Source organism: Haliaeetus leucocephalus, unplaced genomic scaffold (genome assembly GCF_000737465.1).
Source record: "Haliaeetus leucocephalus isolate CR32 unplaced genomic scaffold, Haliaeetus_leucocephalus-4.0 Scaffold450, whole genome shotgun sequence".
Classification (NCBI taxonomy): domain Eukaryota; kingdom Metazoa; phylum Chordata; class Aves; order Accipitriformes; family Accipitridae; genus Haliaeetus; species Haliaeetus leucocephalus.
In genome coordinates, this window is record NW_010972886.1 from 13,405,508 (window position 1) to 13,418,308 (window position 12,801).

General features: G+C 47.2%; 1 protein-coding gene across 1 annotated transcript in view; it reads right to left on the reverse strand.

Moving 5' to 3' along the window:
- Positions 1–12,757, reverse strand: part of SNAP25 (synaptosomal-associated protein, 25kDa) — a 66,253-nt gene extending 53,496 nt beyond the window's left edge. Inside the window, exon 1 of the mRNA XM_010574809.1 lies at positions 12,618–12,757. The gene's annotated coding sequence lies outside the window, so the exon portion shown is untranslated. The remainder of the gene's footprint in view (positions 1–12,617) is intronic.
- Between the last annotated feature and the right edge of the window lie 44 nt (positions 12,758–12,801).

Here is a 12,801-nt window from a genome sequence, read left to right on the forward strand (position 1 = left end):
ACCCATTTTTGCTGAGGACTTGGTATTTTGTAGGGTACGGCATTCGGAAGATCTAGCGATGTCACAGAAAGATGGAGGGTTAGTCGCAGCCCTATGACTTATCTGTAATCCCGCCTACCCTTGTTAGTATAAAAGGCATTAACTGCGCAATAAAAGGCGGAAGTTGGCGCTCACACTGTGTGTGTTATCTGTCTTTTTCCCTGGTCCGGGCTGACCAGTGATCTAATCGCGGCACCTTGATATGTAGCGAACGCTACAGTATTTGAACATTTTTCTATAATCCTTCTTCATTTTTTTCCTTGCCCTATTCATAATCAGCAAAAGTGGTTTTCTACTTTCTCTTTACCCAGTGAAAGTGGGAATGAGATAGAAAGAAACATTCTTCCTACCCAAGTGAAACATAACTGAAATGTTTTGAGAAATACCTATATTAAAGAATTGCTTTCTTAATGTAAGAACTGCTGTTTTTCAGTAACAACACCCTTAAACCTAGAATTTTTCTGACAAATCTCCCTGTTGCTCTGGAAGCTGACCCAGTTAGTGCTGTCCTGGCTCAACAGCCTGTTGTGGGTTGACCCCGGCCGGACACCAGGTGCCCACCAAAGCTGCACTATTGCTCCCCTCCTCAACTGGACAGGGGAGAGAAAACATAATGTAAAGCTCGTGGGTCGAGATAAGGACAGGGAGAGATCACTCACCAATTACCCTCACAAGGAAAACAGACCAGACTTGGGGAAATTAGTTTAACTTATTACCAATCAAATCAGAGTAAGGTAATGAGAAATAAAAAACTAAATCTTAAAACACCTTCCGCCCATCCCTCCCTTCTTCCTGGGCTCAACTTAACTCCCAAATTCTCTACCTCCTCCCCACGAGTGGCGCAGGGGGACAGGGAATGGGGGTTGTCATCAGTTTATCACACATTGTTTCTGCTGCTCCTTCCTTCTCAGAGGGAGGACTCCTCACACTCTTCCCCTGCTCCAGCATGGGGTGCCTCTCACGGGAGACAGTCCTCCAAGAACTTCTCCAAAGTGAGTCCTTCCCATGGGCTGCAGTTCTTGAACTGCTCCAGCGTGGGTCCCTTTCATGGGCTGCAGTCCTTCAGGCACAGACTGCTCCAACATGGGCTCCTCTCTCCACGGGGCCACAGGTCCTGCCAGGAGCCTGCTCCAGCACAGGCTTCCCACAGGGTCACAGCCTCCTTCGGGCATCCGCCTGTCCCGGCGTGGGGTCATCCTCGGGCTGCAGGTGGATATCTGCTCCACCATGGACCTCCATGGGCTGCAGGGGGACAGCCTGCCTCACCATGGTCTACCCCATGGGCTGCAGGGGAATCTGTGCTCCGGCGCCTGGAGCATCTCCTCCCCCTCCTTCTTCACTGACGTGGGTGTCTGCAGAGTTGTTCCTCTCACATGTTCTCACTCCTCTCTCTGGCTGCAGTTGCACAGGGATTTTTTTTTCTCCCCCTTCTTAAATCTGTTATCCCAGAGGTGCTACCACTGTCGCTGATTGGCTCAGCCTTGGCCAGCAGTGGGTCCGTCTTGGAGCCGGCTAGCATTGGCTGTCGGACATAGGAGAAGCTTCTAGCAGCTTCTCACAGAAGTCACCCCTGTAGCCCCCACACTTCCAAAACCTTACCACGCAAACCCAATACACAGCCACATTTATTTGACTGCTCTGGTGAGCTCCCCTGTCCTGGTGGCTGTGTGCCAGCCTAGGAGACAAAGCTCTATGATATTTAATTGTAGCTTGTGCTGCTGGACAGCTTGTCCTGAGCAAAGCAGTAAACTATGAGACAAGATTTTTAAAATCACTGTGATTCTTTTCCTTTCTCTCCCTCGCTCTGGGCCATAAAACCCTTCATCTGAGCAACTGCTTACAAGCACGAACACAGTGTTCACAAATCCCACCTCGCAGTGGGATCTCATCACTTCTGGTGATACCCTTTTTATAGTCTACCACTTTCATTCTGTCTCATGTCTTCAGCTGTAAGGCAGTAATTTAACCCCCCATCTGGCGCTATTAATTTGCACTGATAACTTCATGTCTCTTCTAAAATAGGCTTCTATTTCTAACACACTTGAAAAGAGTGCCTTTTTTTAGACTTTCTAGCCAAAAGGAAAAGGCCTGGTCTCTACCTTGTGATATCACAAGCAGTGGTTTGTTTTTATTTTCAATGTAAGTGCTGCAGAGCAAGTGCGTGTCTCAAATACCACAGCAAGTAGATAGCAGTCATTAACATTTTGCTCAGCTATTTGTCTTTGAAACACTAACTACAGGGGAATAGTTCTCACAAATACCACCATCCTGGTGTCTTGGTGCCTTTATATGCATCTGTAAGACTTCATTGTGGCTAAACTCTGGCTGGTTCCTAATTTCCCCCTTTTCTAGCATGGGCTGGTTCATAATTTTCCCCTTTTCTATTAACTTGCTGCATCCCTTAAGAACAGCATAGCTTGAATACATGAAGAACATGTATTGTGTGCACAAAATAATGTTGTGATGTGTCTGTTGCCCCTAGATGTCACGCCAAGTTGTAGGCCTGCATGTGAATGCCACCCCTCTGCCTCCCTCCCTAGGGTCTGCTCTTCCTCTGTCTGGCAGCAGGACAGAGGAGGAAGAGGAGGACACCCTGCAGCCAGGTCTTTCCCCTCCCCATTTTTGCCCGCAGCTGGCAGTGCAGAGAGCTTGACTCAAGAATCAGTCAGACTTGGGGTTATTAAACAGCTAAGGTGGCTTTGCTTTCTCACTGGGCTGGCTTTCTTGCTAAGAGATCTGGTGCCAGAAAGATTGGCACTTGAAGAAAGTATCTAGCAGAAAAGTTGAAGGTAAAGGAAAACACTAGAATGTGAGCTTGGGGTCCATTTAGGGTTGATGCCCACCAACCACTACAGGTTTTCTTCTCTTAGTGAAAGAAGTAAGACTAATCCAAACTCTTCATGAGATTAGGAGTAAGGGCGTACCTCTGCACCCCCTCTACATTTTAAAATGCAAAGATTGATCAGAAGGTTGTGTCTGCTAAAGGGGTGCAGGCTGGACACCAGGAGTGAGAATGTGTTATAACCTAACACTTCAGGGCACTTTTAAGATGCTCCTACCAGAAACTTGAGTATTGAAGTTTGCTTGTTAAGTCTAGGTAATTATCATTGGTGTGCTGATAGTGAAAGACTATCAAGAAAGAGAATTAATCAAAAGTCTACCCTGTCCTTTCTCTTATTTTAGTCTGCCTGGCTTTTGTCTCTTTTTGTGGGTTTTTGGGGTTTGGTTGGGTTTTTTTTCATTCCCCTAGTTATTTTCTTCTCTTTTTTATTTTCTGGTCCCCTTCTTCAGCCTTATTGGGACAGTGGATCACTGTCTGGTTAAGATACAAGTAATTCTTCTAAGCCCAGGATTTGGCCTACCATGTTTGACCATAGTGGAAAGCCTGGTGAAATTCTGAAGGGTCTCTGACTCTATATGGGAAATAGATTGTTTTGAAAAATAGATTCTGGCTGCAGGCATGAATGGAAGAGCTTTTTGTTTGCAGAACAACTGAGGGACAACACATTTCTTGGAAATGTCACCACAAAGACAGGCTAGACCACAAAAAGAAGGTAAAGAAACTGAAATCTGTAAACAGCTCTGGAGTCTCACATTCTGTGCTTGAAGATCTAATCTCCAGCATCACGGAGTGTGTCTGGCTATTGGATGAGTGTCCTATCTCTTCACCTGACAGGCTGGGGAATCTTTTAAAAGCTTTGTAAGTAATGTCTTAAGTGCAAGAAAAGGCTTTCTGGGCTCAAGGAAGGAACAGAAATATAACGGGATCCTGATTGGGACAGAATGGAGCTCTCAAGAATATGAACATTAAAGAGGAAAACAAGTGTTACTCCATAAAGGAATAGAAATAACCATGGGAAAAGCACAGTAGGGCAGCAGCAGAGCTGCTCATCAATCTACATAGAAGTTTAATAACTTTGCAGATAAATGGTTGCATCCACAATAAAAAATTTATAGGATTTCACTGTTCAATTAAAACCCATATATTGTAATATTCTCCACCACGGGCAATTTTTGAAATTGAGATTGCATAATTGTACTGCTGGAGAAGAAGTTAATACTTCTACAGCCCTATAGCCTGTGGGATGTTCTGTTTTATAGGGGGTTCAGCTTGTTGATGGGTAACCTCTTCTGGCCTCTTACTCAATGAACCAGTCAAAGGAGAAGGAAGCACTGGGGACCTTGTAGCTGAGGGTGCTTATGTAGCCAGGACCTAAGAGCTCTTCATCTCCACCTGCACTGTGTTCCTGTCTTCCTCCTCTTTCCCCGTGTTCTGGGTGGCCTGCTGCATGTAATGCCTTCTCTGTCCATACCAGCACACCAAGACCCCTGTCCTGAATGGGGCTGAAAGGAGTCTTTCCTTGCATCTCCCTTTCTTGGGACGGTAGTTTCCCTCAGAGCATATGGGGAATATGCGGAGAACAGAAAGCTGAGGCTGGGTAAGGTGAGGTGGGACTGGGAGGAGACCCCAAACTCCAGGTAACAAAAAGACAGTATAGTTACTAAGGCACTAATCTGGGAATTGGGGTACTACAGTAGCTAACACCTTTTTTGTGATGTCTGCAGCTGTCTTGCGTTCTTATTTGTCAATCTGTTAGAAATGCACACCAGTTCTTGTTTACAAGGCTTAGAAAATGATCTTCAGAGCCTAAAAGTTGCTCCAGGAGCAGCTATTTTGTACTATTTAGAGCAGTTAATTAAGAAAAAGGGAACTAGACGATGCAATAATTTAAAAATGCCTTGCTAATATTGAAAATTTGAGGCCTGCAGATGGCCCTACTGTTGCGTTACAGAAGTGGTCTAGAGCATTTTCAATTATACTTAGTGCATTCCTGGTGCCTCAAGGGTTTTTTCCACTGTCTCTTTCTTGACCTGCTCATCTCTAAAATGAACTAAACTGACAAGCCTTCACCACAGCAGAGAGCCATCCAGACCTTTTTTTTTTTTCTCCTCTCTTTTCTTTTTTTAAATAAGAAAAACCTCTTAGGAAAATCAGACTTGAAGAAACTTGCTGCCTTATCAAGTCTAGTCTCTTGTGACCACCAACAGCTACATCATATAATCCCCTTCATGAATTCAAGTGTCATCTTAAACCCCTTTGCTGCTGTTGGCCTTCCTGTCTCTTGCTCCTCTTGTTGGTATAATAAAAGACATATATTTTCAGGAATTGCAAAACCCGATACCATATCCCAAGAACATGTTTTTAATGGCAAAAAACCTGTAGGAAATCCTTCAAAAGGCTAGGCAACAAATACATGTCTCCATACAGCTGAGCAAATAAAACAAATGCTTCTCTGAGGAGAACGGCTCTTAGAAGTCAGCAGTGAATTCCAATTTAATTGGGTTCACATACCTTTGTTTCTTGAGGGCTTTTCACGAACTTGAGTGTCACTTAGGTGAATACTCTCCGGAAAAGCAAATGTTTGGCTGAAATACTCAAATATTCACAAAACATATCTGGGTTGTACATTCAGCTGTTTGGAACCAGTGCTGTGGAAGAGAGAGGGCTCGGTCCTGCTCTCCCCCTGCAGCTTAATGCGGATCTGGCAAAATGCATGGCTCTGGCAAACTCATTGTCTTGTGTTATGCCTGGCCATGAGAGCACCATCAAATGCATGAATGTTTCATCTACCTTCTGGTCTGAGTTTCCTTTCTTCTTTTGCTATCATGAATATAAAACTAATAATCTGGGTTCATACGGCACCTTCCAGCCAAGCCTTTTACAAACCTGAAGGGGACAATCACGTGTAACACCCCCTTGAACACTAAGTAAATGGTAATCGCCTCTGCTGGGAGGATGTTGCATTGTAGGGGTATGAATTTTTAGGTCACCAACCCCTGGCAGTGGAGACTGCTATGCCCTAAAATACATGAAAATATCTTTCCAAAGGTACAGGATACTTGTCCTCCATCTGAAGGTGAGGAATGCAAACTAGAAGTTGTTTAAATCTCAGTTCTTTCTTCTGTGGATGGAGGCAATTGAGGTACTTGACAACGGTTATGTTGATTTAGTGTGTGATACTTGCACCTGAATATTCTGGGTGCAGCCCCTGTGCTTTAATCACTAAACCACAATATCTGAAGCTAAAGTGACTGTTACTGAACACCTCTAGTCCAATAAATTGCAATAGCTTTCTTACTGTTTTCTGCAAGAACAAATTATTCCTAAGAGATGTCTGTGCCTATTAAATAGAGAACAGAAATTTCTCTCCTAACAGTGTCAGTCACCTCTGGGGTCAGCGCTGTTCAGCACAGGCAACCCTGAGCTCGGAGAGGTGTGTGTCCATGTGTGCACACATTGTGCAGAGGCGTACCAGGCAGCAGCAGCGCTGGGCTGAATCAAAGAGCAATTCCCTGATGCCTGCAGGAATGCAAGCTTGTCTAAATCCTTTTGAGGTAAATGGTGAGGTGTCTAAGGATGTGAATGAGGACCAGACTGAACCAAAAAATGCTAACGCAGAGGGGAGAAAGAAAACTTTAATTTGCATCTAAAGCATGGCGAAGCTAATTTTAGTACCTTTTCTTTTAAAAGATGCTTAAATAAGCATGGAACACTTCTGTTCTTGTTAAAAAAAGAAAAAATCAGTGAATAGTAACACTATTTTGACAGATCATCTCTTCTGAAGAAGTATACTTTTGTTTCGTGACATTTTTTAGAGTAGCTGGAGGAAATATATTTACCTCTGTAGGGCAGATCAATGAACTGGCATCTGCACAGTCCCACTGTGAGCTATAATTTCCAGGGGAGGGGAAGAAACCAAAGGAACTGTTGGCACATCTTCCAAATAACTGGTTTATATGAAAGAAAAAATAAATTATTTCTTCTGGTACAACTGTATTGCAACCCAGAAACAGAACTCTCCTTTGGGTGGAGAGTAATTATAATAAATAAATACATCATGACAAAGACCATAGCTATGATGTGATCGAAGCCTTTAGTTTTCAGCCCACTCCACACTAGTCTTCTAATCTCTTTGGCAGGCTAGTGACTGTGAAAGCCTTTGGAGATTTGCTGCCTGGGATTTTTAGTAAGGATATGCTTCTGAGAAAATGCGGGAGATGGAAGCGATCAACGTAAAATTACAAACGTGCCCCACCAAGCACTCTGCAGTGCCTTTGTATGTGCACGTCCCTGTTAATTGGTAGGTTTTGAGTAAGAAATAGCAAATCTTGCATTAATTTCAAAAATCACCTACATGAAGCATCCTTTTGTAATGTCTAGGATATAAATTTTAGTTGTTAGCACTGACACAGGCTATGATAACTATCATTTTGCTCATGGATTCTACCAGTAAACTCTGGCACAATAACTTTATCATATTAAAAGCACAAGGAAAACTATAATTATAGTAAAAATGTATAAGAACAGTTCCCATCTTTCTGTTTTAGAAATGTGTACAGTGAGACTTGACTTTGCCTTTGTTCTTTTATACTTCTACTCCACCAGTAATAAGTCTGAGTACTCAAATACTGAAAATATTGTCTTAAAAAACTTGGTGAAAGAAGCATAATTTTCCTGTGTATTTACTGGAATGCAGGAAAACTTCCCACTACTTCCCAGTTTGGAAGAAAAATGAATGGCTACTGCTAGGAAGTGCAGTCTGTGAAATCAAACTGCACCTGGAAGTGCAGGTTTCATTTTGTTCTACATCCATTTATGCAGTTCTGAATTTTTCTGCACACAGATGTGCCTCTAGGAAAAACTCAGCTGTGTCCTGGGTTTTACACCATATAAAAAGTTATGCTGGTGTTATGTACCAGCAGAGTGCAGCAGAACCCAACCTGAAATACAGCTGTAACATGCAGTAGTCCTCCTCCACTGCTTCATCGTTGCTTACTGTCACCATTTCTGAGGCAGACTAACTGTGTGAACTTTGTCTGTGAGAATCTGCAACAATGAAACCAGGCTGGTAAAAAATAGGTTTTGGGGGGATGGCATTTCAAGTTACTTCTGTTTATAGAAAAACCTGCTCCTTCAGCAAGTATACCTATTTCTGTTTTAAAACACGAATGGTGAGCCCCAGCTCGGGAGCTCTTCAGCCTGTAGTGTAGCACAGCACTCAGTTATGCTAATTCACACCAATTGACAGTGTGGCCCAATAATAAGTTAAATCCCATTTTAAAAGCGCAACAGAGCATTGTTAGCTCTAAAATAAATTAAAACAAAACAAAACAACAAAAAAAACCAACTAAAAAATCTTTTTCTTTTAAATAGCCAGACAGCACAGATTTGTCAGCATTATCTTTCAGCTTTCAAAGGCCAGGAACAGCAATGATTAATTACTTAGTATTTCCTTCCTCTCCTCCCTGTGCTTGTAGTAGAATTCAGCTTTCTCCAGTGGGTAAGATAAGATACCATATCTCTCATTATTAATAGAAAGAGGTTATAATGCAATGATTGAATTCTCTTTAGAATTACATATTTCAGAGGGGACATGTATGCAGCACTTGTTTCCCTTTGAAAAACCTAAACTGCTAAATGTTCTCTTTGTTACAAGTCCCACAAAATGATGTGCAGGGTTTCTTCTTGGACTGCAGGGCTGATCAATATGCACCCATTGCTGGGAGTAGAAAGCTTTCCATACCCTCCACTCATCTCCAGCAGCACACAACCTGACTGGTGAGCTTATTCAGAGCTTCATGCAAAGTCTACCTCACAAGTAGAAGTATTAGAATCCTTGGAATAATCAAAATCAGAAGTCCATGCTCACCTCCCTTCACATCAGGGTCCTAATTCTTTACCCGAGTTTGTCTTTCTTTCATCACAGTGCTCTTTAACAGTAGTCAAAAGAGGATTGTAGGTGAGAATGAAGATGAGGTAAGTGATGAGGAAATAGCAAGTCAACACAATGAAAGGTGTAAAGGCAAAGCTAAATTTCCTTCTAAAATAACAGGGCAAGTGATTAAAACACTTCCTCTAGGCCATTCAAGTCCACTTTTGAGTCTTGCAACATCAGCCATAGGGCCATCATAAAGCAGGAAAAAACAATTTTGAGCCTGTGAAGTTGACTTGTCTTTGTGCTTGGTGGAAAGGAAAGTCCTAGAAAATTCAGTGGGATGTGGGACAGCAAACTGAAAACTCATCTGATGAGAGGCAGATTTTGCTGGTGGGAGTATGTAGCTAAGTGTTTGTGGAGGGAGTAACAAAGGGGTGATAGACAAGAACTAGGAATATAACTTGTGTGTTTTGGAGAAGTGCTCGTTGCAATACAATGCGGCAAGCTAAATCTGCAAGGTCAGTAGGGAAGAAAGCCAGAGTTTATTGAAGCTAAGGGCAAAGATCTCATTTAAGGCTCAAAAATAATGAGCTAAAAAGAAATAAACTATTCTTTGATAACTGATGGCCTTGACAAACTATATCCAGCACTCCCAGGAGTAGATATGTGAGCCCTGGTGCCGCTCCAAAGTCCAGCTTCCTAGAGGTAATCGTGATCTGCCTCAGATCTGCATCCTGCTGCAGCTCTCAAGCAATGCATTATTCTTCTCTCTGTTACATGCTCTAAAACGCTTGAACAAGTCTATTGTTACAGATTGCCTGGCACTCGCCCAGCCCGAAGGTGACTGCGTTGGTAGTGGTGGATGAAACTTCACAGGTGGAAGAATGCAGTCTTCCCAATGAGGGCTGCAAAGTCAGTCTACTTTTGTTGTGGGGTTACCTAGCTTATAACCCTAGAAATCTCTGAAATGAGTGTGTGTGTGTCTGTGTATAAAAACGTACAGATGAAAGTACTGTGCTTATATTATAAAGAGTTATGACAGAGATTCAGGAAAAGGTACCAGAAAGAGTAGTTGTGTGACAAGCCAAGGCAAAGATAAACAAATTTCTTCTCTTCCTAGGCTTCCCTACATTTCTGAGAGAAGAAAACATTAACAAAGTGAGCCCTACACTGTGCCATATACTTTCCATTTTTCCCCAAGGGTTGCTACATACGCAGAAGCTGTAGTCTCATGATACATAGGCATAAAAATTGCTGAAGGTGTTCATACTGACAGGATTTTGTTGTTACCTTGCTCAGTTAAAGCAGTGCAAGCATTAGGTAGAGAGCATGCTTTAATTGCCTTAGTACTTCAATCTTGCTGTTTGTTGCCATACCTAAAGCCTACGGAGACAAATGAAAAGCTTTCCATTGACCTGAAAAGCAGCTCCAACCTCCAGTGCAATAAATCTGCAAATTGGAGCTGTGTCTCATTAGACGTATTTTGAGGGTTCGATACTGGCTGGATTCTGCTGTTCTTTCTTTCACTGCCCTCATGAGTTCAGTGGACACAGAGCCTGGTCCTGAGTGCTCTTGTAAACGCCACTCTAATTTTCTCATTAGTTGTAGAAAGAAAGTTAAGCTGTATTTATTTGGGGGTTGCTATTTAACTACATTTTGTTTCATAACATGCTGAGTTTCCACAGCTCCTGTTGACTTCAGAGGCAGCCTCAAGCTCTTGCTTTTGCAAATCAGGCCTGCTTGCACCTTCAGTTTGGTCACTTCTGTTGTCTTTTTGGCACTCATCCTAGGTATCAAACTCTTCAGTGGTCACCTCCTGGCTGACCCCTTCTGCACTATGCAGAAGCAATGGAAAACCACTGCTGCTTTTTCCTAGACTGGCATCTTTGCCCATGATGCAAGGATGTGCAGGGAGATGGGGCACAAGGAGAGAGTCGCTTCCCCAGCTGTACCCCACGGGGCACTCATCTCCCAGATGGTCCCATCCCTTCCCTTGTCACCCACAGGGATGGCTGCCCCGCACCATCTTTGTGTTGCCACGGTCAATGGGAGTGTTGTTCCATGCCTAGAGCTAGGATGGGGTGGGGGGTGCAGGACAGGCGTGTCCTTGCGGATGCTGTGGCCAGGGCTGGCAGCAGCCAGGTATGGGTTGTGGGGCTGCTCCGCCACCCCCGGGCTGCGCTGCAGACCAGCCCCCCCTTCCCGCCCCCCCCTTTTCAGCTGGGAACGAAACCAGCAGCAATTATTCAAGCCAAGCACGTAAATCTGGCAGATCCCGCGGCCGTGGTTTGACGCAGCTACGCAGCGCAGTGTCTGGACGCGCAGCCCGATCCCCCCTTTCCCCCCTTGTTTATTTGCCCCGCAGAAAGCAGCGAAGTTACCAACTTCGCCAGCAATGAGCCGCACCGAAGGGTTTGGGAAGATTGGGGGGCCGGGGAGTGGAAAGGACGAGGAGGGCGGAGGACCGCCGGGGACGGGGGGAGCCGGGGCCAGGCGTGCCGTGCGGTTCCACCGCCGCCCCCCGCACCAGCCCGGCCGTGACGGGGCAGCCCGGGCGGAGCGTTACATAAGGCGGCGGGATCCGCACCGCTCCGCAGAGCGGCCGCGGAGGGACGGGGGACGGGACAAAGCTCAGCCCTCTTCCCCCCCCCATCTCACCGCTTGGGAAGCCCCCCAGTCCCCGGGCGCACAGAGGCACTGGAGACGCCGGAGGAGCAGCGGCGCTGCGCGGAGCGAAGAGGGGGACGCCGAGGGCCAGGAGCGCGGAGCCTCCGCGGGCGCGGGGGAGCCCCGGGGGGCTGCTGCTGGTCCCCGCGGGCAATGCCCGGCCCCGGAGGGACCCTGCGGGCTGGGCGTTACGTAACCCCCCGTTTCCCTTACGCAAATACCTCTCCACCCGCGGAAGGGCAGGGACAGAGGCCGAAGTGCTAAGCGCCGATTAATTTTAGGAACTGAAGCTATTTGCCTTTTTTTTCTTCTTTAATTTCTCCCTCTTCGCATTCTGAGCTGCCGGGGGGACCCCCGCAACTGTTTCCGCCTGCGGTCCTGTCCTGGAACGAGCCAGCACCGCCGCTTTCCAGAGGGGGAAGGCTCTTCCCCGTGCGGCATGGCGGGGGCTCGCCGGGGAGGGCAGCCCGGGGGGAGGTGCGGAGCCGCAGGGCGCTGCAGCACTGCCGCCTCCGCGGCGCGGCCAGCCTTGCGCGCTGCCGGCGGGAGGGCGCCGCGCCGGCATCCGCGGCCGCGCAGGGGGCACGGCGGCGCTCTCCGCGGTGCTGAACCTCTCCCGCCTTGTCCCTCCACCGTGCTGAAACGCCGGGCGCTGCCCGCGGAGCGGAGCGGAGGGGGCCGGGCGCTGTCCGCGGTGCTGGCTTTCACACACCACCCCCCCGCACCGCTCCGCACCGCCGCCTCTGTCCGCGGTGCTGACGCGCCGCCGCAGCCCGGCGCGGTGCAGGCGCTGCAGTGCCCCGGGCGGCAGCAGCCCGGTCCGGCCGAGCAGGGCAGAGCGCCCGCAGACCCTTCTTCCCGCTCCGGGGAGGGGGGGAACGGCGCTCCTTCCTCTTCTCCTCCTACCTCCCCCGGGCTTCCCTTCTCCGCCGGCCTCCTGCCACCCGCAAGCGAGCCCGCTACGGCGGAGGAGCAGAGCCCGGCTCCCTCCCCTGGCTCCAGGCGGCGATGAGGCTGGCGGCGAAATTACACCCCTCTCCCTGCCTTCCTCCGTCCCCGTAGCAGCCCAGAGGCTGGAGACAAAAAGCCGAGCAGGTCCCTCTTTAAATATAGCCTTTTTTTCATTTCCTTTTCGTTAATACCGCCCCCTCCCCCCTGACAAGCCGGTCCCCCCCGGTGGTCTCCCACCCTTACCTCGGCTTCTGGAGCGCTACGCCGGGCCGCGGCTGCGGGGTCGGTGGGTCGGTGCCGCAGCTGGGAGGCAAGGACAGCCGCTGCTGACCTCCCCGGGTCTCCTTCTTCAATGGACCGGGAGCCGTGCCCTCATCAAAGATGGCCGTCCGCTCCTACGTCAGCAGCTTTTAATAGCCCTCCCCGG